Source organism: Chrysemys picta, chromosome 4 (assembly GCF_011386835.1).
Source record: "Chrysemys picta bellii isolate R12L10 chromosome 4, ASM1138683v2, whole genome shotgun sequence".
In the NCBI taxonomy this organism is placed as follows: domain Eukaryota; kingdom Metazoa; phylum Chordata; order Testudines; family Emydidae; genus Chrysemys; species Chrysemys picta.
In genome coordinates, this window is record NC_088794.1 from 33190631 (window position 1) to 33218104 (window position 27474).

A 27474-nucleotide genomic window follows, 5' to 3' on the forward strand; every position below is an offset into this window, starting at 1 on the left:
TCGCTTCCCGCCCCTAGCAGCGGCCTGGCTGAGTTGTTTTGCTTCCTGTGTAATAGGACTGTGTCGACCCCCTCTCCCCCCAAGTCCCAGGTCATGCCTTGGGCGTCACTGAGCGTGGGGTGGGGGCTTCCTAGGGTACCTTTTCCTCTGCGTCCCTCATATGCCTCGTTGGAGGGGCACTGACTTTACCCCCATATGGCTGCATGTGCGACCCCCCCCCGCCCCCACTTGCTTTCCAGCGATACTCAGAGGGAGGTACTGAATCACTAGAGACCCGGTGTTACTTTTACCGCCTGTTGCCTCAGTTAAAGGGATCCAGCTGTGTTCTCTCTGCTTGTCTTCTTACTACAGCTCTTCTCTCAAATTACTAGTTAGAACTGGGCGTGTTAGTTTGAGTTGCGGTCTTTCTGCGAACACCTGAACAACCTTTGAGCTTTGTCTCGAGGAAGGTGCGTAAAGGCCTGTCTCCACAGCGTAGCCAGCTCCCTGAGTCAGTCTATGTGTCCCAAGCCTGCAGACGCATGTTTCCTCGCTGAGTTGCACAGGTCAGGTGTGGATTTCATCTCTGGGTCAGGGATAGCTGCACAAGATAGATGTTGAAGTTGGGTAGGAGGAGGTGTGTTGTTATAACTGTCTTATGGGGTGTCATAGGATTTTAACATCTATTTTCCTTAGTACAAATGTCTTTATTATTCAACTAGCAGAATCCCTGAGTAATGCTGTTTTTTAATGGGCCCATAAACATTATTTTAAACCCCTCAAAATAAGAAACTTTACTTTCTTATTGTTTTGGTTCTTAGTAATTGTTGGGAAACTAGATGAATTATCAGAGGGACACTGTCAGGTTAAAAGAACAGGAGTACTTGTGGCACCTTAGAGACTAACAAATTTATTAGAGCATAAGCTTTCGTGGGCAGCCCACGTCTTCGGATGCATTATGCTGTAATAAATTTGTTAGTCTCTAAGGTGCCACAAGTACTCCTGTTCTTTTTACGGATACAGACTAACAGGGCTGCTACTCTGAAACCTGTCAGGTTAAAGTGTTCTTTCTAAAAGCATTCCGAATGCTCCTTAATTTGAAACTTGGTTTCCTCTTTGCTGTTATGCTCCTCAGTTTGGACAGTGAAAACAGACTAGTTATTGCTCTTATTCACACTTAATTTTGCTCTTTGTGTTTTAAATTAGTGCCTCAGTGGTTCATGTGCTCATTCTTAAAATCGTGGCAACATTTTGGCTAGTTCTAACTTAAAAAAAAAAAAAAAACCCTTGGGTTTTTAGTTCTCTTACAAAAAGTGAATTTTAGGCTGTACTGAACATGACAGTGTTTCCCTTTTAATTTTGACCTTTTCTTTAGTGCCTCAGAGTGCTTTCTGAGTAGAAAAGTGAATTGGAGCTCCAAGACTGTCCCATGATGTGCCTGGAGATTAGTATAGATGGGTATAAAAAGTAAGAAATAAACCTTTTCAAAATACCTGATTCTTTGGTATTATGTTGGAACTGTTTGGGATGTGTAACCAGTGAAAGCTGTTATAGAAGGCTTAGCTCTCTTCTGAGTAGATGTTAACTGGGTAAAGGAAACATGCCTCTACTCCTGGAACTTACTAGTTACAGAAAAGTTTCTGGATGCTGTTAGCTTAAAAATCAGAGGTTAAAACCTTTAACAGTGTTACTCTTGTTGAATCTTGAATGGAAGGAATTCTGATTATTCTTTACTATTTATGCTCTTCATTTACTTGTAAAACTAATTTTTCATTGATAAAAAATACTTTCAAGTTCACTGTTGTGTTTGAATTGCAAACACTGCATGAGCGCTTGTTTCTACTGGAATGTTAAAGCTAGGGAAAGGTCTCTAGCATTCTTTTTTAAAGGTATCAATTGATATTTTTTTCATAAAATATACTTTATAATGTATGTGTATGCATGATCATTTGGCTGTACATAATTTATTTGCCACCTAATAAGATTTGGATTGGAGTTGCAGTTTTAAAACTGAAGGGAATCTTAAAATTGTTCATTGGTGTCTAATTCTTTTCTTGTAACTACCAGATCCTTCAATACATAGTGTCTTTAAGGGGGGGGCTCTGCTCAGGCACAGTAGGCCACCTGCATGTTACGCATTGTAGGATTGGGGTGTAAATCACAAACATGTTTTTAGAAATTCAAGGAAAAAATAAGGAATCTCTTTATACGAGTGATTTCTTTCCTGTATCTGTAAGGCTCCTTGAACTTGTATGTTCATTTTGCAAAAAACGATAATTTGTGTATGAAATAACAGGGTGGATTAGTGATTTAAATCAAATTCATTTAAATCACTAGTCAGGAAGACTCAATTTAATCATGGATTTCTACATAAAAGTGCATTCTTGTTGGTTGTTATAACCTTAATATATATTCTTCACAATTCAGAGACAGATGTAGGTTTTATTTTTAGAAGGTACACACTATACATTTTTAAAGTGATTTATTTTGAAAACTTTTCAGATTAGTTTTACAGCTATATCAGAAAATGAATGATTGGTTATTTCATTTACCAAAGGTAATTGAAGCAGATAGTTCACCTCCCAATGACTTCATAAATATCTCCAATTCAACAGGTTAATCATTAATATTTGGAGGATTTTCTTGCCTGCTGTATTAGGAAGAGAACATCACCAGACAGACATTTAAATTGTTTTATTTAACTAAAACAATGATGTTATGTATTCTGGATTTTTTTCCTTCAACAGCAAACATATAATATTATAACAAAACAAGCATATGAATTTTTGAATTTAGTTAAACATTCAAGTTTTTTAAAATGGGGCTTGTTTTTGTTAATATTGTTTTTAACTAAAATAGTTAAATAAAATATTAAAAAAAACCCAAAAATTAAATCGACTATGTCAGTCAGGTCAATATGAGAAACTTGGCTCCTGCAGCTAACTCAGTCCTCTTACCTTCATTTTCCTGTTTGTTCCTAATCTGGAAAGGAAAAACAAGCTTTCCTGCTTTTTCAGGTCCCAAACGATTTCTCAATTTGGAATGAATTAGTCCAAAGGGAAAAAAATATTCTTCCAACACCGGCAGAAGAAGCGACTGCTGTTAAAAGTGAAATCATCACTTCAACAGTCTCTGAATCCAAGTGCTTAAGTGACTTCCACCAGTTCACTGGGGTGACTTTCTTTAGAACATCATCAGCAAACATATATTTCTTGAATGGTTCTTATTCCCAAACTGGGTCTCTTTTACAGCCTGCTGCCATTATAGGTTTTCCCTTCTAGTGAGAAAATGGTATGGTAGATCTCAAATCAATGAAGGCTACATTCAGAAAGACCTCAAGACTTCTGGAATTTGCCGCTCAAACAGTTTCACTTTTGTTTCTACTGCCTGTCCCTCCCTTCTCACATTTATCTCCAGAGTTGTTCTCCTTGTCCATATCTATTCCGCCCCAACAATCTATTCATTAAACTTTTTGAAACTTTGCACTTTTAGAGAGAGGTAAGGGATTGACTCTGTGTACACAAATTTGCAGAGGGACAATAGGATTTAGGTCTGTTATTTCTCACCTCTCTATTTATTTAAAAACATTTTTGCTGTTAACAAGCATGTTATCTCTGGAGAACAAATCCACAGTTTGAGAACTGCAAAACTAAGCATCTCTGATGGTATCTTCTAGACCAGTTGTAGGCAACCTATGGGGATGCAAGCTGATTTTCAGTGGCACTCACACTGCCTGGGTCCTGGCCACTGGTCTGTGGGGCTCTGCATTTTCATTTAATTTTAAATGAAGCTTCTTAAACATTTGAAAAACTTTATTTGCTTTACATACAACGATAGTTTAGTTATATATTCTAGACCAGAGGTCGGCAAACTTTCAGAAGTGGTGTGCCGCGTCTTCATTTAATCACTCTAATTTAAGGTCTCGAATGCCAGTAATATATTTTAACGTTTTTAGAAGGTCGCTTTCTATAAGTCTATAATATATAACTAAACTATCGTATGTAAAGTAAATAAGTTTTAAAAATGTTTAAGAAGCTTCCATTTAAAATTTAATTAAAATGCAGAGCCCCCCAGACTGGTGGCCAGGACCCAGGCAGTGTGAGTGCCACTGAAAATCTTCTTGCGTGCCGCAGATTGCCTACCCCTGTTATAGACTTATAGAAAGAGCTTCTAAAAACATTAAAATGTATTACTGGCAAGCAAAACCTTTAAATTAGAGGTTGCTAACCCCTGTTCTAGACTGAGCATGGAGTCCCATTCAGTAGATAGAAAGATTAACCTAAATAATCTATACGGAAGCCCCCGGAATCCCATAAGATTGGGGTCTCTAATCCATGAACTGTTGGAACTCATTTACAAAACTTTTCTTAAACATTACACGAATATATTATCTCATACTATAGAATTAGAATTTATAATCCCTATTCCATGATGAGACATTATAACTCAGATATATCTTAATTAAAACTATCTTTAGATAGCTTTTTTCCTCAAACATTTTATCAAAAAATCTGATTTAAATAAAAAAATTGGATTTTTTTTTAAAGTCATTGATTTTTATTCACCCTGTGAAATAATGACTTGTGCTACCGGCGTGGTTAAAGTCATTTTTGCCTGTAACACTACAGTAAAATTTTATTTCAGCTAAAAATGACAGTCACTGTAGAGTTTAGGTTAGAGATCCTTAAACTTCAGGAAAACATCCAGTTAAGCTAAAACATGTGAGATCAGGAATTTGGTGAAAGAGCTTTTTAGTCTCAAATGCTAATGTATTTAGGAAGACTAGTTAGAACTGAGCATGCATAATGTCTTGTAGTTTATGTGCGAACAAGTTAGGTTTACGCATAAATTAAGGCTAGCATATGTTATACTGTAATTTAGGCTATCATTCATAAATTCAGTGCAAGACAAATTGAACAGATTATTTTCTGAAGTGTAACTAGACATGTTAATTTTTTTTTTTTTTTGAGAACAGAGAACGTTATCTGAAAAATGTGCCATGCTTAAAATGACCTCCAAAGGGGAGAAACAGCTTGTAGAGACCTGGGCTCATTCAGAACATTTTCTGTTTGTTTTATACTAAAAATGATGCTTTGTTGGAAGGTCCTGTGGTGACTAGAGAATGACTCAAATAACGTCTCAAAACACTGAAACTTGAGCAACTAAAGGAGAAGGGATTGTCCCTTTAGTCTAACCATTTAAAATGCTTTGGTCATTAAAGTCAGAAGTGTTAAACTAAATGAATGCTTTGGCAAGGTGATTTCTTTAAATGTTCAACATCTTTGCCTCTTCAGTTAAGTTGAGAGCTCACAATATACAATGAGTAACTGGCTTGAATTCAACCTGTAAAACATTGAAATGTTAATCACAAGTGGGAAATGCTTTGAAGAACTACCTGGGTCACTCTTTCCCTAATTGAATCTGCCCTCTTTCATCAAAGTGGTGAAAAGCACTGGGGCTCTGTTTAACTCAGCAGTTAACCTAGAGTACTGGGTAGCATCAGTTCCGAAAAACGTCATCTTCGAACTCTATCTTTCCAGGAAACTTTACCATTCTTCCTAGATGAGGATTGGGCCATATGCAGATTGAATCCACTCTGTATCTGGAAGGGAAGGTGGAAGCAGCAGTATGCAGGATCCCATCACTTTAATTGGATGGCTTTCCTTAATGCATCCCCTGTGACCCGTTTCCTTCACTTGCTACTAGCCTGCTTCTGATCTTTAAGGCCATCAGTAGGTCAGGGTCCAGGTCCATCAGCAGTTCTACCTTCATCTGCGATTCTCTTCTCTCTTCTCTTCTCTCTCTCTCTTCCCCCCCCCCCCCCCCCCGATTAGTGTGCTCCTCTGAAACAACGTGACTTGCAAAACCTCGGATAAAGTGTATGAAAGCTGGAGATAAATTGTTCTTGAATGTTAGGCTGTGGAATGAGCTTTCAGTGGAGGCCAGACTTATCTAGTCAGACCACCGTAAGGACATGATGGAAAGCTTTGTCAGAAGGAATGGTTTTTCCACAATCACAAGATTGGTAGGGGGAAGGAACAAAGGAAACCCCACTTGTAACCCAAACAGAACCTCCTTTAGCAGGGGATGGAGAAAACTGAAAGCTCTTGAAATCACTCATTAATCTTGCTTGATATTCCTGTTATTTCTCACATGAGAGAACTGTTCAGACCTCTCTACATCAAAAAGAACCTTAAAGTATACAAGCACAATTTTTAAGTGCTCTGCAAATCATATTTAAAATAGAAATTTTTGTTGCAGATATTAATGTTCTCTCTGCCCCTGCCAGGAAAGCCATAGGGTACCTAACACTCAAGTAGGTTCAGGCTTTTACTATCATGGTCCAGTACAGACGTCCTGAAGGAATAAAGTTGCAATGGGCTGGGAAGTTTGCTGTCAGAGAGCAGGGCAATCAAGTAGAATGTATTGGTGAGCATGTTGTTCTACTGTCTTATTTGTCGATTGGGGGGGGGGAATGCTGGTATCCCTCCATGACAGTTTGCCTTTTAACTCTGGTGTATTTCATGTTGGATTGAAGAAATTGTTGGCTCTCATAAATTACCAGATCTTGTTGCCTTGCTTTCTAGTATATTTCTGAAAGCACATTCAAAATGGATTGGCTTCTGCGGTGGCTTGAAAGCAGATTTGAAAATATACGTGTTGGCTGGAAAGATGAGTTCCTAACCAATCAGCCTCCCTGTCTCTCTTTAAATTGCCTTCCCATCTGTTCCTCAATTTTCCCCCGTCTCTTCCTTTTGAATGCAAAAACTAATGCTGTGAGTGCTGTCTGAATTGTACTGTTGCACACTAGTGATGGCCGGGAGAGGTTTACTCAATAGAAGGGAGATTCAGTAAAAGCTGTGTTATCTGGCACTTTACCTACCAGAAAGCTCTAAAACTGGCATTTCTGATCTTCAGTAGGGTTGCCAGATGTCCAGTTTTCGCCTGGAACACTTGGTCAAAAAGGACCCTGGTGGCCATTAAAAGTCCAGTTGGCATGGGACTGGCAGGCTCCATACCTGGCTTCACGTGGCTCCCTGGAAGCGGTGACATGTCCCTGATGCTCCTAGGCAGAGGAACGGCCACAGCGATTCCGTGTGCTGCCACCGTCCCAAGCTCTGGCTCCACAGCTAACATTGGCCGGAAACCACAGCCAATGGGAGCTGTGCGGGCAGCGCCTGTGGGCGGAGACACCGCACAGAGATGCCTGGCAGCGCTTCCGCCTAGGAGCAGAAGGGACATGTTGCCGTTTGTGGGGAGCCGCCCGAGGTGAGCACCCCCTGGATCTAGCACCCTGAAGCCCCTCCCGTGCCCTGAGCCGCCTCCTGCACCACACCCCATCCTGCATCTCAGCCCCAAGCCCCCTCCCGCACCCAAACTACCTCCCTTTAAGTTAAATTTAATTTTTGACTTACTGGCACCCCACATTCCCCCAATATGCCGGATAACAAAGCTTTTACGGTACTTGGGGAATATGAGGCTGAAAAAGACCTAGGGATGAAACTGGACAGAACTAAGGAGTTGCTGTGCAATCTGTTGGCAAAATGGCAGTGCTATTTTGAGTACATTCAGAGATCCCAAAATGCAGACCAGTTGGCACCAAGGAGACTGAAATTCTTCATCTGAGGGCAGTTCAGTACTAGAAAACTATTGCTAAACAGTTAAGGAGAGATAAACAATCCATTGCAGTTTTAAATCTTATGGTCTAAGAAGGATCCTTTTAATATTCTTACGCACTTCTCAGCTTTATTAGGTTTCTCACTGCTGTACTGCTTTAAAATTTAATTGTCCAGTTAACTTGGAATCTTTAATGTCTTGGACTGTAATTCACTTGTATTAATGTCTTGACAAACTTGTTGGATAGCTACACGCGTTCAGAAGCAAATGCCTCAGGAAAATAGTAGGTATTTAATGGAAAGAGTATATAACAAATGCCAAGATTCGTCAATGTTCAACTTCTTATCTCTAAAATTATCAGGAAACATGAACATATCTGGGACATGTTAAAATAGAACCAGACCATCTGCTATGGCAGGCATCCCATTGGGCAGCTGTAAGAATATGTCAAAGAAGCTGACCAAAAGAATCTCTTCATTGACAAAAACTTAAAGGGAAAACTCATGGAGCTTAACATTGAGGATGTGCAAAGAGCAGCCTAGGATAGATCTGGATGGCACAGACTTGTTTTTGCCCTAAGAAACACTAGATAGTGTGGGAAGGATTGAGATTAGATTACATTCCTAACCCCAAGAGCAGATACTAGATGCCTGCTGAATTCTGGGGCATCCATTTAGGTGAGAAGACAGCATGCCTCCTCCAGCTGCTAGAAGTGTCTGCAGGCGTGCATGCACATGTGCTGGGCTTCTCACTGTGGTGCTATGTCTGTATTCTACAGAGGAGCTCCTGTCTTTCAGGTTAGCTTTAGTTAGTGCATGTCTGAAATTGGAGTTCTGTCTGTTTCTGCAAAGTGACAAATCGTCTATCGATTCTTTCCTTCTGCAGCTGCTTTTTTGTATCATCCTCTCCTGAAGTTCCTTCCTGGCTGCTGGGCGGGGAGCTCCCTTTACTTCCTGTAATCTTTCTCCAATAAATGAATGAATTATCAGTGTCTCTCTGCTTCCTATGGGAAGCAACAGCAGAAATCATACTAACTAATTCTAGGTAGTCTCACTCTACAGTCAGCCTCATTCCTGCTGTCAGCCATAGCAAGCAGTAGCATGATTGTCCTTCATCATATGTAGAGTGTGAAGCGTTATGGGGACCTGATCTTGGTTGGTGCCTCAGGGAACTGCTGCATTAAATAACTGTCTAGTAAGCTAATTGCTGGTGGTCAAGATTTGTCTGCTTCTGAGTAAAAGAAGGTGGTCAAGAAACTTGGCATGAGAATAAATGCAAATACATATGTTTCCTGAACCATGGTATAAAACTACTTTTAAGCTGTACTTTTGCTTGGCTCAGCCTATACCAGTTACTTCATTGTTTCCATTGTAACTAATGTATTTCAAGGTGGGAAACAGGAAGAACGGAAGAAGCAAAACCAAAATTTAGCTGAGGATTATGAGGGGTACTATAAAGCTATTGCCTTTCTGGGAGAACTGCATTAACTGGTTTGGCTCTACCATTTTAGTAGGATCATTAAACTGATGGCAATAATACTAATATTTAGCACTTAGGTTTTCTTCAGGGTCTCTCAAATGTCAACTAATTAAAACTTTACAGCTTCCCCTGCCATCTGGAGCCCTTCCTGTCGCCTTATATATGGTGGTGTAAGAATCCTTTGAGTGAGGAAGGCAGTTTATCCCAGCCTGTAAAAGCTACATTGTTGCAAGTATAGTGCTCTGACTGTCCTTTCAGGAACAAGACAAAATTCTAGAGTCCTTATTTATATACCTACATCTTCTTGTCTTGTAACATCAGTGCCATACAATCAGGGATGGAATTTGCCTTTTTACTCTGTCCATATAAACATTTGATAACTTTTATTTCTCAATGGCTGTGGCAGGTGCAGTTGTGCTTCCACTTCAGACAGCTTGGTTCTAAGCTGCCTAATACTCTCTTAGAAGGCATAAATGTTATCTTTTTTTCTTCTCCATTATACTCCAGACTGTAATAATCTCCTTTTATAGTGAGACTAAAACTATAGTTTTAGTTCCTTGTTTTGAAGAGAAGGTGATTCCCCCTCACTTCCTATTGGCTGGGAGAGATTTAACGTTTTTCTAATCTACAAAGCAAGTTGTTGTTGTCTTCCCCACCTAAAGTTTTTCTTTATATTGTCTACCATGGATTATGCCAATGATTACTGAAATGCAGTCATGCTTTGGGATAGAAAATGCCATTGTTCACCACTACCAGGAATACACTGAGAGGTAAAAAATACTTACTACTTTCCTGCCCCACAGTTTGGGGGTCTGATGGATAATCAACTGAACATGAGCTCCCAGTACTACACTGTAACCAGAAGGAGTAATGTGATCCAGATCCATAAATGGGAATCTCAAGTAGGAGTAGAAGTTATTTTACCTTTGTATTTGGCACTGGGCAACCACTGCTGGAATACTTCATCCAGTTCTAATGTCCACAGTTCCAGAAGGATGTTGATAATTGGAGGGGTTTAGAGAAGAGCCATGAAAATGATTAAAGGATTAGAAAACTTGTCTATAGTGATAGAGGGAAAGAACTCAATTTACTTAGCTTAACAGAGACAAAGTTTAGGGGTGTCTTGATCAGTCTGTGAGTACCTGTATGGGGAACAATCATAGGGACTGGACAGGACTTCAGGAGGTCATCTAGTCCAGTCCCCTGCACTCATGGCAGGACTAATTATTATTTAGACCAGTGGTCCCCAACCTTTTTGTGGCTAGTAGCACATTCATATTTTCAGAAGAGTGTGGCAGGCGCCAACAATTTTTCAAGGCTTATTTTGCATTTGAACATTAAACAATATGAAAAACATCATATATTTAATATTACATAATATATGAATCCAGAGAGAAGCCGCGAGGACAGAGAACACCGGTGCCTGCAGCCCCGGAGTACTCTGTCCCCAGCAGGCGCGGGGCCCTGGCTTCTCTCCCCTGCTGGGCACTAGGCGGGCCCTGCGCCTGCCGGGGACAGAGAACACTGGCACCCGCAGCCCTGGAGTTCTCTGTCCCCAGCAGGCGCAGGGCCGTGGCTTTTCTCCGGCTTAAGCCGCGGCCTCGCGCCTGCCAGGGACCGAGAACACTGGCGCCTGCAGCCCCGGAGTTCTCTGTCCCCGGCAGGCACAGGGCCGCAGCTTCTCTCCCCTGCTGGGCACTAGGTGGGTGCACATAAATGCCACGGCGGGCGCAATGGTGCCCTTGGGTACCGCTTTAGGGACCACTGATCTAGACCATCCCAGACAGGTGTTTGTCTAACCTGCTCTTAGAAATCTCCAATGATGAAGACTCCACAACCTCCCTAGGCAATTTATTCCAGGGAGATTGTGGAATGTCCCCTCTCAGTCTTCTCTTCTCCAGACTAAACAAACCCAATTTTTTCAGTCTTCCCTGATAGGTCATGTTTTCTAGGCCTTTAATCATTTTTGTTGCTTTGCTCTGGACTTTCTCCAATTTGTCCACATCTTTCCTGAAATGTGGTGATCTGAACTGGACACCATACTCCAGTTGAGGCCGTATCCACGTGGAGTAGAGCAGAAGAATTGCTGCTTGTGTCTTGCTTACAACACTCCTGTTAATACATCCCAGACCGATGATGTTTGTCTTTTTTGCAACAGTGTTACATTGACTCATATTTAGCTTGTGAGCCACTATGACCCTCCAATCCATTTCTGCAGTACTTCTTCCTAGGCAGTCACTTCCTATTTTGTATGTGTGCAACTGATTGTTCTTTCCTAAGTAGAGTACTTTGCATTTGTCATTCAATTTCAACCTATTTTCTTCAGATCATTTCTCTAGTTTGTCCTTATTTAGAATATTAATCCTATCCTCCAAAGCACTTGCAACCCCTCCCAGAGTGGTATCATCCACAGACTTTATCAGCGTGCCTTCTATGCTATTATCTAAATCATTGATGAAAATGTTGAACAGAACCAAACCCAGAACTGATCCCTGTGGCACCCCAATCGATATGCCCTTCCAATGTGACTGTAACCCACTGATAAGTAGTCTCAGGGAACAGTTTTCCAACCGATTAGGCACCCGTCTTATAGTAGCTCCATCTAGGTTGTATTTCCCTAGTTTGTTTAGGAAGTTGAGACCATATCAGAAGCCTTACTAAAGTCAAGATATACCACATCTACCACTTCCTCCCTATCCACAAAGTTTGTTATCCTGTCAAAGCTTTTAGATTCGTTTGACACATCCATGCTGACTGTTACTTATCACCTTATTATATTCTAGTTTTCAAATTGATTGCTTATTTGCTCCATTATTTTTCCAGATACTGAAGTTAAGCTGACTGGTCTGTAGTTCCCCAGGTTGTCCTTATTTCCCTTTTTATAGATTGGCACTATATTTTCCCTTTTCCAGTCATTTGGAATGTCCCTGGTCTTCCATGGCTTTTCAAAGATAATTGCTAATGGCTCAGATATCTCCTCAGTTGGCTCCTTGAGTATTCTAGGATGCATTTCATCAGCCCCTGGTGACTTGAAGACATCTAACTTGTCTAAGTAATTAACTTGTTCTTTCCCTATTTTAGCCTCTGATCCTAATTTATTTTCACTGTCATTCACTATGTCCCCTCCCCACCCCCCCCTTGAGTAACAGCCTCACCTAGCCTTGGTCGTCGTCTTGCTTCTAATGTATTTGTAGAATGTTTGCTTGTTACCCTTTATGTCTCTAGCTAGTTTATTATCATTTTGTGCCTTGGCCTTTCTCATTTTTACTTGTTTGTTTATATTCATCCTTTGTAATTTGACCTAGTTTCTGCTTTTTGTTTGACTCTCTTGAGGTTCAAATAATTGAAGATCTCCTGGTTATGTCAGGATGGTCTCTTGCCATACTTCCTATCTTTCCTATGAAGTGGGATAGTTTGCTCTTGTGCCCTTAATAATGTCTCTCTGAAAAATTGCCAACTCTTGAACTGTTTTTTCCCCTTACACTTGCTTCCCGTGGGATCTTACCTACCAACTTACATATGATGATTGGCTCTTCAATCTAGCAGAGAAGAGTATAACGCAATGCAGTGGCTGGAAGTTTGACAAATTCAGACTGGAAATAAGGGTGTAAACTTTTAGCAGTGAGAGTAATTAATCACTGGAACAACTTACCAAGAGCTGAAGTGGATTCTCAGTGACTGGCAATTTTTTTAAACAAGGTTCTCTCTCTTTTTTTAAATTAAAGATGTGCTCTAATTCCAACAGGAAATTATTCCAGGGAAGTTCTGCACCCTGCTTTATACAGGAGGTCACAGTAGATGATCACAACAGTACCTTCTGGCCTTGGAATCTATATGAAATCTTTTCAGCAAGAAACTTGCCACAGCTAGTTATGGGATCTGTACTATCAGTGTCTGCATAATTTGAGCTTAAAAGCAAACAACTCCATAGTTCTCAGGGTTATAAAGATAATGTCCAGATATAAACAATGAGGTCTGAGACTTGGGTCACTTCAGACAGCTCCAGTGTTCTTGACAGCTCATAGTTTCACACCACTGCTTAAAAAAAATCTAACAAGACTGATCCATTTTTTTGCTGCTATTTAGAGCTGGTGACAAAAAGCAAAAAATCAAGACTGATCACTTTTGTGCTGCTGCTCTGGGAAAACTGAACAGCAGCAAAAGTGAGCATTTTACAGAGCCAAATTGTAGTCTACAAAGATTTGCCAGCATAGCTATCTTGGTCAGGATTGTGGAAGATCACATCACTAACTGATATAACTATGCCAATGAAACCCCCTTTGTAGATGCAGCTTACACTGGCAGGAATCCTTTTGAGAGTAGAACTTATGAGGTTTGTGGAAGTGGCTAACTATGCCAGCAAAAACTCCTTTTGCTGCAGCTGCATTAGGGGGCATTGCTGGCATAGCTATACAGGCAAAGACTTTGTGGTGTATGCTAGCCCTCGTGGATAACAAAGCAAAATTGCTGGGGGAATAGTAGAAAAGAGATATAAAGCTTCCCCTTCCTGCAGCTATAGGAAGAGTTTCAAACCTTTAAGCCAAAGTCTGATACAAAAGAGTGAACTCTGAACAAATTCTAAAAACAGACTCTTGATAGAAATCCTAGTAACCTGCCCATTGTTGGCAGCTTGTGACATCTGGGTCCATTCAGTAGGCTATGGCTATTAGCTCTTGCTGGGGACACTCCCTGTGGTGGTTCTATTTATGGGTTTCTAGGTGTCTGGTAAATTTCGTAAACGATAGGTAGGGCTTGTCTACCCTACCATTTAAGTCGATGTAACTTATGTCACTCGGGTGTGAAAATCCACCCCTCCGAGCGACGTAAGTTACATTGACTTAAAAGTGGTGTCCACTCTCCCACCAGCATTGCTTCTGCCTCTTGTTAAGGTATAGTAATTATGCCGACAGGAGAGTACTGTCCTGTCAGCATAGTGCATCTTCACCAGATGCGCTACAGTGGTGCGATAGTGTAGACTTTTGCTTTTTGCATTTGCTTTTTAAGACCGTTGACTCACAAGGCCCATGACTCGAAATTGATAAAACAAATCAGAGTTCTAAACGGTCTTCTCAATATACAGCATAGATTTTCCTTTAAAGCTGCAACCCTCTTCCAAATCCTGGACTAGTCAGATGGCTTGGAAGTACCAGTGTGATACCCAGTGACTATTCCTCTTGCTTTTGGGCTGGTAATAATCTCCTGTTGCTTCAGTAATGAACACGTGATCTAGGAGTAACACCTCCTGTTTCTGCAGGCAGTTCAGTCCTGTTTCCAGTGACTGGAGAAAGCTGGCTACAAATAAGGTGGAAAGCAGAGGAAAGACTGTAGGGAGGGGTATAAGATAGGGTTAGAAAGCCCTGTCTTGATGAGGTTTGTGAGGAGTAGTAGGTCACTAGGACTAGTCAAGGTGAATCTTTCTGTGGCTTTTTGGAGGACATGCTGGCCCTAATTTAAGAAGAGACACTCCTAGGTTCTGTCTTGTGAATGGCTTGTATTCACTGAGCCTGTATGAAAATTGTTGCTCCAATGATTCCTTCAGAATGGTTTTCTTCTTCTGGAAACTATCTTTGTGTACAAAGGGATGTAGGTGCATACCATTTATTAGAAAGTGGATTTTTTTGTAAACTAAGGTGTAACTTCAGTATGTGTGTGTGTGTGTGTGTGTGTGTGTATATGTATATGTATATATATATATATATGTGTATATGTGTATATATATATATATATGTGTATATGTGTATATATATATATATATGTGTATATGTGTATATATATATATATATGTGTATATGTGTATATATATATATATATGTGTATATGTGTATATATATATATATATGTGTATATGTGTATATATATATATATATGTGTATATGTGTATATATATATATATGTGTATATGTGTATATATATATATATGTGTATATGTATATATATATATATATGTGTATATGTATATATATATATATATGTGTATATGTATATATGTATATATATATATAAAATGTTTAAGCAATGACAGATCCATTTTGCTGTAACATCCAAACTAAAATACTCCAGGATTTGTGAGCAAAATTCTGCCATCCGTAGCAGGATGTTCAGTACATCTTACCATCTGCCATTGTGCTATAATCTTAAACTGTAGCACACAAACACTATTTGATAGAGGAACAGAAGGGAATGAGGATCCTTTTAAATGAAACTCTTGAAAAGGCCTGTTTGTAGACCACTAACTTGTGGAATAGTACTTTAGACTATATATATATTTTTTTGTATATTCATGGAACCTGTTTTCTCTTCTAGAGATGGTAGGCATTATTTAATAACCTGCCTGTTTGGATTGGGTCTCAGGTATAGCTTTGTGTGGGTTGTAATGTTCATATTGATTCAGACTGCTGTAAGAAGTCTCTCTATATCATGCAGTCAGCAGATTATCAGATCTCCTGGGGGATGCTGTGCTGTCTTAAATATCCATTAATTGTATCCCAAAAGGGGTGTGTGCTTGACTTCAGAGATGTGATCAGACTGTTTCCACCTAGGGAAACTCTTTCTAATACCCTAAAAGTACTGACCCCAACCATTATTCTGGAGACCCCCACGTACAGGCTTGTGAAACTGTACCTCTGATATCCGAGAACTTGGCAAAAGGTTTAACTACCCTCTCAGCGGGTTATAGAACGGTAGTTGAATGTTCTTTAGGCAGATTGAAATCCTGCTGGAGATGTCTACAGACTTGTTTGTATTCCAGTGTTGTCAGTGCTGTGTGCATTACTGTGGCTTGCTGCGCTCGTCACAATCTTTGTGAAGCCAAATATGAGCCGTTTCCCCCTGAATGGACTTATGACAGGGATGGACTGCTGAACCAGTACACTAAGCTGGAAGGTGCACTTCCCACAGCTAGAGCTGGATGTACCTGGGCAACAAAAGTCAGGGATGCTTTGCGCTCCCACAGTATGGACTTACCTAGGCCAATGGAAGAAGGAGAATAGTACCTTTATGAATGTGCTTGTGTTGGGAAAGGGTTGATTGCTTGGGGGTTAGGAGGATTGATTGCCATGCAGTGTGTACTTATGGATCAAATGGGGGAGCGAGTTGAATCACAGTATAGATTGCTGTAAGGAATGTATGGATTGATGCAGCTAACTGTGTATTGAGAAAGTGTTTGCATACAAATTTCCACTTGTCCCAGATCGTGTGTTTACCTTTATTTGAAATACACTTTGTATGATGTGATGTGGTGGTAAGCTTTTTATTTTAAGAAGGTTTATAACCAACAAATACTTATTAGAAAAGCACATTAACCCGTTGCCAGACAGGCCAGCTGCCATTACCACACCAAAACACCAGTAACAAACAAGCTTTTTTTTTTTTTTTTTTTTTAAAAAAAGAACAAAGTGCATGAACAAGTATGTGGTTTCACTGTTTGAGCCAAGACAGAAACCACCTACTGTTGCATGTCCCTGGCCATTCTCCCATTCTTCTTTTCCTTTGCTGTGCACTTGGCACCAGGGGTGTGTGTGTGTGGGGGGGATAGAGATGTCCACAGGGGAGGGGGTCAGTATGGAGGACTGCAAGGGGCACAGTTGCCTTGCCCAACTGCTGAGGGACCTGATTGCATGGACCATCCATCCATAGAGTTGTCCAAGCTGTTCTTGGGCTGCAGCAGAGGGTACTGCAGTAGACACTTATGCTATGGTGCAGCAGGAACCGGTACTCTGGTAGGCATTAATGATAGCAGCCGCTCAAACAGCTTTCGGCTGAGATTTGTCATCCTCCTGTAGCTGCTGTTGCTGTTCTAGGAACTGTGAAGCAAATGTCTGCTCCCATGCTGCAATCCTATCCTCAAGCTGTGCAATCTTTCTGCTTGCCTCTCGCCTTACCTGTCCTCTAGCCATAAATCCCTCTGTCTTTGGTATTGGAGCTGCTTGTTGGCTCTTTCCAGTACTTCAACCATAAGTTAATCACAAATTCTTCTCTAGGAATGGTCTGCAAAGGTACGTTGACCCAGGCTTCTGCTGCACTGTGGGCATGCTGTGGAGTTACTGCAACTTGTTGAGGTCAAGGGGCTGGAATAGGACAAGACAAATAGCTCAGTGCAGGAGCACGGAAAAAATACTTGTGGAATTTCAAGGGCATTAAATCTTACTTTTTAAAACTGGACTTCAGGATATTGAGAGTGATGTTTCAGACCACAGAAGCTCCCTGGACACAGTCAGGTTAATCACAGCAAAAAATGGCAAGTTAAAAATCACAGCTGCTTTTTTTCCTACATGCTACAAAAGGCTTCTCTTTCATTTCAGGCATTCCACATTTTGGAGGACATAAGTTCTTGTGGTTGGCAGAGAAGTTATTCCAAGCTGCTGGTGGGAAGACAGCAGTGCATGCCACAAAGTATTCAAACATATAGCGCGTGAACAGCACATCTGTAAATGGAGTGGGGTGGCTAGTTACTGAGGTGGCCCTGGAAAATATGCCTATTCTCAGAAATGTGGCTACCTCTCTGGAGTTCCTGTTACAGGAAAAGCTTGAAGCTATCACTCCACAGGATTGGGTCAGAATTTGAGGCAATCAACTGGATGCTGTTAGATTCCATATGCCTTAGCTTGTTGTTACTGCATGCAAACACACAGTTCTGCTGTCATCCTGGTTAGTCCCCCTCCCCAGCATGTATCTGGACAAAATTCAAACCCCCAGTTGTATTTAGGAGAAATTTAATGACCTATGGACTAGATTTGTAAAGGGAACCCATTCCCACACCTCCACCCAGGTTTTCACTGTTTTCAGGTGGCTCGTTGCACAGTTGGGTGATTACAAATGGGCATGCTTATGGGAATGGCAATGTAAGGTTGCTGTTTGTTAAAAAATAATGTCCTAGCAAAAAATATGCCTTTTTGTGAAAATTCACTTTTCAAGGAGTTTTTTTTAACTGTTTGCATTTCCCAGTTGCCATTTTGAATTCCACAGGGAGAGAGGGGACAGTGATGGAGGGATGCCACAGTGCTGGCATGTAATCCTCCATTAGTGGAAACACACTATCTGGGGCTTGTAATATCTTTTGCAATGGTTCATAGAAAGGAAAGCCTTCCCATTCCTGTATTAATAAACATTAAAATGGAGCCAGAAACTTACCAGGCTCTGGGCAGCTGCTGCCTCTTTCATTTTTGCTGCCAGTTCCGTGGCCGTTCTTTCCTCGGGGGATGGGGGGCATCAAAAAGCTCTTCCAAGTACAGCTCCAGAATGTACTGCAGCTCCTACAGCAAAATCTCCTTTGGGACCAGTGTCATAGCAGAGTCACTCACTGGTCTCAGTTGGCGACTGCTGCTGGTTCCCCATAGTTCCCATGCTAGATTCCGGGGGCCCCAGGTTGCCATCCCAGCTGCCTAGGTCATCAGCACTGCTGTTAGCGCTGTACTCGGTGCAATGCCCAACAAACTCATCATAAAATGGATATAACGTCAGTAAGTTATCCAGGGTGTGCTTCTGGTCCCTGGTTTTCCAGTACTCTGGCTTGAGCTGTTTAATCTGCTCTCTGCACTGGTATGGTAAATTTCCAGTGCTGCCAGCTTCTTCATTGTTTGCTGGTATGTGTGGTCATTACTGGTACTCTTGCTAAAATCTACTATTTTTGCTTGCCTCGCACCAGAGATTAATCAAAATCAGGCTGTGTTCCCACAAGCATGAAGCAGCACGCTTTGCAAAGGACTTTCCTGGTCAGTATCCATTGCCAAAGCAGAAGATTCTCCCAAAATGTGTTTGCAACTTGCCGGGCAGAATAAATGGAAGGTTAAACACTGACTTGCCAAGCTGCTGTACTACAACAAGGGGGTTGCTTCCGTTTCCCTGGAGTCGACTGGTGACTCTTGGGGGAGAGAGGACAAAGGAAGAGGGCCCATGGGATTGTAGGATACTTCTGGTGGACTCCCAGGACCCAAGTTTGGGGAGGTCTGCATCTACCCTGCAGAGTGATAGGGCTCGAACCCTCTAACCTCATGGAGTCCTAGGACCTTGGGTCTGAACCTGAGAGATTCGTGTGTGGTTGGAAGGGGCATTTGTGCTCAAGCCTGAGTCTGAGCCCAGGCTTACATTGCAACATAGATATACTCCTATAGGCTGCAACTTCAGCTGCCAACCTGAGTTAAAAGCAGATTTGCCGTCTCTTCACTGTTTTAACTCGTTAGCTAACCTGAATTAAGAACACACTTTTCCCCTCCATGTAGCCATAATCTGAGAAGAACCACCACAAAATGACACATTTACCCATTTTGGGAAAGAGGCCTACCATCTGGGAGGGTAAACTCAGATCAGAAAAGGGACAGGTATTTTCTCATAAAACATGACAGCACCCTATATTTAAAATTTGTTTTCAAGCTGACATGCAAAGATTTTTTTTTTAAAATAGGCTTGTCTGTTTAGTCTAAAGGTGAATTGTTAGAGGAATTTTTTGTTTTGTTTTATCTGGATCAGTCATTGAAGCTTAGGTGTTAATATCCCTCCCTTCTCCCCCGCTAAATCCTCTCATCTCTCCATTGCTCAGTTTTCACTCAAGTTTTACGGTGGTAGCATTTCACTGGCTCTCCATCATAGTCTTTTGGGCCAGACAAGATCTGCATTTTTAATGTAAAATACGTATATGGTTTTCACAAAAAAAAAAAATCTTTTCAGGCAGGGCCGTTCTTACCCATAGGCAAAGTAGACAGCTGTGTAGGGCACCACTAGTGCTGCCCCAGCCCCACCTGTTCCTGCCCCCGCCCTGCCCCCACTCCCCTGAAGATTGCAGCCAGGCCCGACCCTGCACTCACCGGGAAGTGGAGTGACCCGGCCCCAGCCTGCTCTGCTCCCAGGCTTGGGGGGAGGGGGGAACTGCCCCCCAGCACTCGCCGCCAGCATGGTTGGGAGCCAGGCTGTGGCCGGGTCACTCCACTTCCTGCAGGAAGTGGCCAGCCCCCCTTTCTCCTCCCGTCCCCCACGGAGGACTGGGACCAGCCCCCCCTCCCGTGGAGGCCTGGGGCGGGGCCCCACACAGCCCCCCTGCGGAGGCCTGGGGCGGGGCCCCACACAGCCCCCCTGCGGAGGCCTGGGGCGGGGCCCCACACAGCCCCCCTGCGGAGGCCTGGGGCGGGGCCCCACACAGCCCCCCTGCGGAGGCCTGGGGCGGGGCCCCACACAGCCCCCCTGCGGAGGCCTGGGGCGGGGCCCCACACAGCCCCCCTGCGGAGGCCTGGGGCGGGGCCCCACACAGCCCCCCTGCGGAGGCCTGGGGCGGGGCCCCACACAGCCCCCCTGCGGAGGCCTGGGGCCGGGCCCCTCTCCCCGCTCCCACCAGCGGAGGCCTGGGGCCGGGCCCCTCTCCCCGCTCCCACCAGCGGAGGCCTGGGGCCCCACACAGCCTCCCTCCCCCCCCCGACAGGGCTGCGTAACGCACCAAAATAGCTAGGGACGGCCCTGCTTAGACAAAAGGACATAGGCCAACTCCTTTTTCCTTTAAGGGCTATTCCTGAATAATGCCATGTATAGACAACTCTTAATAGATCTGTTTAGTGAAGGTCAGTAAAGAAAAACTTGTATGAATTCAGGAAGACATAAACTCATTTCCTCCCCCTGCCCTCCCCTCCAAAGCTTTGTGCACCCACAGCTCCCATTTACTGCAACTGCATTTGAGTGTTCAAGTGTAGGAAAGATGGTTCAGTGGATAGAGCACTGACCTGAGACTCGGAGATCTAGATTTAATTCCTAACTCAGCCACAGACCTGTTACATGCATTCAAGAGATTTGCTTAATGTACCCTGTCCCTCAGTGCTCCATTTCACAAATGGGGATAATTGAGCAATTTATGTAGCTAAATGCTTTCTGTACTTCCTTTGCTTTGAACATGCATCTTTAGTGTAGCTCAGCATCATTAGAATGATATCCTGTTTTCACTAGCTTGTTACCATTGTGGAGTAAGTTAAACATGAGGGATAACAGAGCCCCTGGTCTGTGGCGGAGGAATTGTGAGGAGTGCATAGCACGGAGAGGATTCTAGGGGGTCTCTAAAATAAAGGGGGATGGGAGGGTGGGACACAGAACACTTTTGGGAAAGGGCAATGGCTAGGGCCCTACTAAATTCACAGCTGTGAAAAATGCATCACGGACCGTGAAATCTGGTCTCTCGTGTACTTTTACCCTATAATATACAGATTTCATGGGAGAGACTAGCATTTCTCAAACTGGGGTCCCGACCCAAAAAAGGATTTTTTTGCGGGGGAGGGTCGCACAGTTATTGTAGGAGGTTGCGGTATTGCCACCCTTCTGCACTGCCTTCAGAGCTGGGTGGCCAGAGAGCGGTGGCAGCTGACCAGGCTCCCAGCTCTGAAGGCGGTGCCCCACCAATAGCAGTGCAGCAATACCGTACCATGCTGCCCTTACTTCAGCCCTGCTGCCTTCAGAGTTCGGTCAGGACCCCTACAGTTACAACACCGTGAAATTTCATATTTAAATATCTGAAATAATGAAATTTACTACACCTCTACCCCGATATAACGTGACCCGATAACACGGTAAGATTTTTTTTTGTCTCCCGAGGACAGCGTTATATCGGGGTAGAGGTATTTTTAAATTCCTGTGACCCTGAAATTGGCCAAAATGGACCGTGAATTTGGTAGAGCCCTGTGAATAAAGCTTGCTGCTAAGTAAGTTGCAAGGAGATGTTGGGTCTTCTTTTTGAGAGGCGCTTCAGCATTGTGACTCTTGTATTTCCAGCAATATAGAGTTGTGTGTTTTATCTTAGATATTAAAGACCATTCTTAGGGCTTATCTACACATGAAAGTTAACTCTGATTAAGGTAGAGTGCACATTTAAAGTGAAGTAGCTGTTTCTGATTGTCTCCATGCATAGAAAAGATCATAGTGTTCCCACTGAGGGTTTGTCTAAGCTTATAGTGGTGCCGATGGGAGAGCTTCTCCCAGTGGCATAGGTACTCCACCTCCCTGAGAGATGGTAGCTGTGTCAATGGGAGAAGCCCTTCCCTCGACATAGCAGGGTCTACATGAGGAGTTGGGTTGGTATAACTGCATTTCTGAAGGGTATGAATTTTCCATACCCTGAGCAGCATAATTATACTGACATAAGTTGGTAGTGTAGACCAAGCCTCACTCTTAAACTGTTGTTGGTTTCTTTAAAGGTGACCTGAAAAGAACATTTGGCTTGTGCCTTCTTTGCTGCTTCAGGGGTTATAAAAACCTGAATGGTGTTTGGATCCGTGTTTCCTTATCTCTTGGATGAATCATTGACTGGAAGCTTTCACAGCTTTTAGGTGAAGAGGTAGGGGTGTTAGAACCATTCACAAAGAACTTTACTTCCACCAATTGTCTAAAACTCTTTAAGACTGTCAGAATAAAAATCGCTTCTCTCAATCAGGTCTCACTTCCTTGGTATATTTAAAAAAAATATATAACCAAACTCAAAAACGACTAGTTCTCTAGTCACCTATAGTCTTCTAGGATAGAGAAGACTTGAATTTCTGATGTAAAATAAAGTAGAAAAACTTCTTTTGGGGCTTTGTAAAACTTAATTTGTAAGCAATAAAGAGTACAAATTCAGTTTCTTTTTTGTTAGATTACCTTCAAAATAAGCTTTTTAGGTTTTCCATTTTCTCACTGCATTAGTTGGACCACTATCGGTTGGATGAATTTTTTTTTGATAAAAGGGTACTTATAAAAGTACCTCCTAGTCTGATTGAAGGCATCTAAATTAATACACAACAATACACATTAATACATCTGAATTAATACACAACCGTGCCCCAGTGCCAGATTTCTGGCAAGGAGTGTGTGTTTTCAAAAGGGCAACACTTAGTTCAGATGGCACCTTATTATAAATCCTGTTTTAGAGAGTTTTTAGACTTAGATCCATAAGACTGTCTTTAAAAAACAAAACAAAAAAACCCCAATGCTTCTGGACACCATCTAACAAATATTTCACTGCAGAGCTTGAAGCCCCAAAATTGCAGGCTTGTGCCTGTGCATGTGACCTCGAGAGTAGAAGTACTATTACTACTAAAAGTACATCACTAGCCCTATGACCTGCTGAACACCCTAGACTTCCATGACAGTGGAGGGTGCTTATCGCTTTTGCAGGTGGCAGTCAATAGCTTCCAAAGTCAGGTCTGTAAAGTCACATTTTACATATTTTGTGTGTGTGGTTTTAGAAAAAAAAAAAGGGGGGGGGCGAGCAAATTCTCTGAACTTCATTTGGCAGCAAATCGAATGATCACTATTCTTGTTTAGATTGGTGACAAAGTAATTGCAAGGCACACAGTTGCCACCTTAATTTGGATCAGTTTGCTTTTGATTTTTTTTTCTATTGCGCTTTCCTTACATCACCTTCTGATACTTTCTTGCTTATTAGCCAAAATGGTCAGGGACAACTCCATGCTCTGTGTCCCTAAACCTCTGTCTGCCAGAAGCTGGAACTGGACAACAGAATGGATCACTTGCTAAATTGCTCTATTCTGTCCATTCCCTCTGAAGCATGTGGCATTGGCTGCTGTTGGAAGACTCAATATTGGGCTAGAGGAACCATTGTTCTGACACAGCATGGCCATTCTTAACATGCATGGAGATGATTCTGATTGTGCACACCATTATTAACTAAGGCTACCTTCACCTTTGACCTTGACCTACACAAGATATGGTTTTAAGCCTTGTCTACGCTGTGTGATTTTTTAACCTGGATATAAGCTGCGGGGGTGGGCGGGGAGAGAAGAGAGTCATGATTTGCATTCTATCTATGCTAGGTATTTGCATTAGTGTAGCTATTCTGATGGGTAAAAACCCATTGTAGACAATGTCTTTGACTCTAGGAGAAACTACTGAATTCAGATGCTGTTACCACAGTTTCTTTTCCTTCTCTTGGTCATCATTTGATTAAGTGACTGGAAAATGTATATGACACTCAGAAATGAAGGTTTAAAGAGGGCGGAACAGATTCTTGACCTTATTGTAATATTTTGACAGTAATTTTGACTGCCTTCAGTATAAGTGTCTGTTACCTTCTTCAAGACTATTTTAGTAAGTATGCAAGTGTTTGCATACTGTGAAGCCTTGGGTCTTAGTGCTACATTTCTTAGTCTAAACAAATTGGAAATAGTGGGTTTTGTTTCTAAAACCTTGTGTGTAAGCTACAAAATATCTTGGTATTTGGAACTGGCTACCTTTTCTGCTAGAATTTTGATATAACCTCTTGTACACGTTAACTTCAAATATATTTAAAAGTCCCTGCTCGCTCAGCAAGTTCAGAAGACAGAACTATTAAAATGCTTAATGGGTTATTTGTTTTGTAGTATCTTTCTCTAGGCTGATATGCCTGTTGTTGGCATTATTAAAGGGGACCTACAAAAGATTTAAAGGTTTTCATAATGAAAATTCCAAAAAATCCTGCTCATCCTACTTGACCATAGAATATCAAGATTGTAAGGTCAGAACGTCTGTGTCTTTGCAGGAGGACTACTTAGGGCTCATGTGTGAGTTCTCATTTTAATGAAAGGGACAGAAGTGGTTAAAACTTCAACAATGCCTTCTTTAACAAAGTGTTAGGCGTGGACATCAGTTTTCAAGACCACAAATTTGCTTCTGTTTTAAAACATTCCTTTCCCCTCTACTTGGTGAGTTTTCAGCTTTTCTTTATGCCCTAATTGCACTACTTCCCTAGTTAGCACAGAAATCAGGTCTTGTCTAACCTGGTAGAGGCTTAAATTAAAACAAAACAAAACCGGGGAAACATCTTTGCGACTGCTATTATGTCATAAACAAAAGTGGACAAGGTAATACTTTACTCTGTTGCATGTCAATTTTGACATTCCTTCGCGTCTTGTCAAGATTGCTAAAAGCAAAAGTGATTGATAGATGGTTGTGATGTGTCATATACCTGAAAGGGATAGATCACCCTCAGATTTGCTTTTATTAAAATATAAGTTGACTGGATGAGTTGGTTTCCCTAGCACTCTCACTAGCAGTCCAGCGCTTCCCACAGTTTTTGATATCTGGCTTGCTCGCTGTTCCCTGCAGCTCACAGAGACAAATCAGTCTTGGAGCCCCATGCTCTGGCCATGCCCCTTCAAACTTCTGCTTCTTGCTTCCAGTTTCTCTGCCTCTGTGGTAGCATGTGGACAGCAGTTTTTACAGATCTCGCCTTGACATTTGTCTAAGGGTTTTTTGTCAAAATTTTGGACAGTGGTGAGCACTCTTCTCCTTCCCAGCCCTTCCTTCCCCTGGACTAGTTTTTTACCTGGGTGTTGGAAAAACCCTGGAGTCTCAGCTGTCATGCCTCCCTGCTGGCTCCTCTGCACCTTCCAGGTATGGTAGAGCAGCCAAAAAAGCACTGAAAGAAATCCAAATGGTGCTCCATCTGGGAGACTGCCCTCCCAGGCTCAGCAGACAGTAAGTTTTGCCCAGCCTGCACCCAGCATCCATAGCAGCTGCAACTCCCATTTGGGGAAAAATGGACAAGGAGTCTGGGCAGAGCAGGGAGAGACTCCAAGGACAAGGAGGACTCCAGTCAGCTGACGTAGGAGTTCCTATGAACCTCTGGAGAACACAGGGCAGACTTGCGAAGTCTCAAATTCCCCACTGCCCAGTCCTAAAATGAGTCCTGGGAAAAAACATTTTCCCAGTCTCCCTTCCTAGGGGAATGGGACTAGGAGGTGAGGCTCCAAAGCGATCTCATAAGAGGATTTCAGGCTCTCAGCAAGGCTAACTGCAAAAATCTCACCCAAGCTGGGAGAGAGCTTGTATGCTCTCTCTAAGTGAGCTAAAAAATAAGAGAGCAAAAGAAGGGAAGAAAGCATAAAAGCTCTAGGAGGTACGAGTCCTCTGACTCCCTTGTATCCTGCACAAAGGATGTTAAAATGTCAGGCTCTGATGCCAATCAGGACTGTGGAAAGACTCAGCAAAGGTTCCTCCCCCGCTGAGAAGTTCAAGGCTGCGTTCAACAAGGTTGGATCCACTGTTCAGGTTAGTGATGAATCTGAACAAAATCCCAAGAGTAAGCCTGAGCAAATGTCTCCCCTCAAAATCCTCCCCTGAGGTAATGATTCCCTTACGCTCCTCCATTGAGGAAGTAATTAGGGATGAATGAGATAAGCCAAACGAAGGCAAGCATGTTCACAAAAATGATCCTAGTTTTTATAGGATCCAGGACCCCAAAGTCCCAATTACTGAGATACCCAGGGATAATGCTGCCATAGGTTTCCTGGCTAAATATATGGTTATCTCCTCAAAAGGGGAGTTCTGTCCTAAGAACCCCACAAATAGGAAAAGAGGCCAATTTCAAAAAAGACTTTGAGGTCTCCTCAGCCTCCATCAGGGCATTCCTCGCAGCTACTTGCTTTGCCAAGGACATCTCTCTCCTGGCTGGAAATCTGAGTCCTCAAGGATCACACTGACTTTGGCTCTGTTTTAAAGAGAGTTTCCCTGCCAACAACATTTGTTGTGATGCCTCAATGGATGTGATGAGATTCTCAGCCAAAGCCATGACTTCTAGCTCAATGACCAGGTGCCACCTGTGGCTTTGTCCCTGGAAGGTGAATAGCCACTCTAGCAGGTGCTGTGCTCTGCCAAATTCAAGGGAGCCTTGGTTTTTTGGAGAGAAGCTAGTCAATGCTGCAAAATCTAGACAGTCCCTTCCGCACCATGCATTTGAGAGAGTGCAGACCGGCCTTTAGACAAGTGTTCCTTTCAGCCTTCATCCTCGCACAAATACCAGTGAAGGGGCAGCATGTTTTCCAGAGGAAAAAACATGGAATTTTGGCTTGGGGGAAATGCCCAAGGAAACTCTGCTGCTCCCAAGCCTCTTTATGAAAAAGACCATGGTTGTCTCCACCTAGAGCTGAAGCTTGGGGGCAGGATTTCCCATTTCCTGGAGTGATGGGTTGCTTTGAACATGGACCAGTGGGTCAGGGAGGCAGTTAATCTGTGATACTCCCTTGAGTTATAGGTGCCAGCCCATCCATTTTTCCTCCAGTCCCATATCTTGAATGACCCTATAAAGCGCAATCTAATACAGAAAGATTTCTCACCTGCTGGATATGGGAATAATAGCCTTCCCTCTGAAGAGAGATCCTTGGGGTTCTACTCAATCTTCTTTATTGTTCAGAAGTATACAGGAAGAATTAGAACTATTCTAGATCTCAAAAGATTCAAATGAAGAAAATAAAGTTTTGGATGGGAACCCTAACTTCTATTGTGTCATCCCTGACCCAGGGGGATTTTGTGATTTTTTTTTTTTTTTTTTTTTTTTTTTTTTTTTTTTTTTTACTGGATCTGGTGGATGCATACCTCAACATCTCTATCAGACTGTGCCATCACTGGTTCCTAAGGTTTGGATATCCGTATCCAATGCTTCCATTCAGCTTGTCCTTGGCC

At 42.4% G+C, this 27474-nt stretch overlaps 1 protein-coding gene across 47 annotated transcripts in view; it reads left to right on the top strand.

Annotated features, from left to right (window-relative positions):
- Window positions 1–27474, top strand: part of PPP6R3 (protein phosphatase 6 regulatory subunit 3) — a 131460-nt gene that overhangs the window by 595 nt on the left and 103391 nt on the right. For 5 of the 47 annotated variants that reach the window (XM_065594613.1, XM_065594633.1, XM_065594643.1 and 2 more), the window contains exon 2: window positions 22236–22367. The exons of 36 other annotated variants lie outside the window; for them this stretch is intronic. The gene's annotated coding sequence lies outside the window, so the exon portion shown is untranslated. Of the gene's footprint in view, window positions 1–1354; window positions 1447–22235; window positions 22376–27474 lie in introns of all 47 variants that reach the window. 6 more of the 47 variants (XM_065594609.1, XM_065594608.1, XM_065594612.1 and 3 more) reach the window with 2 other exon arrangements.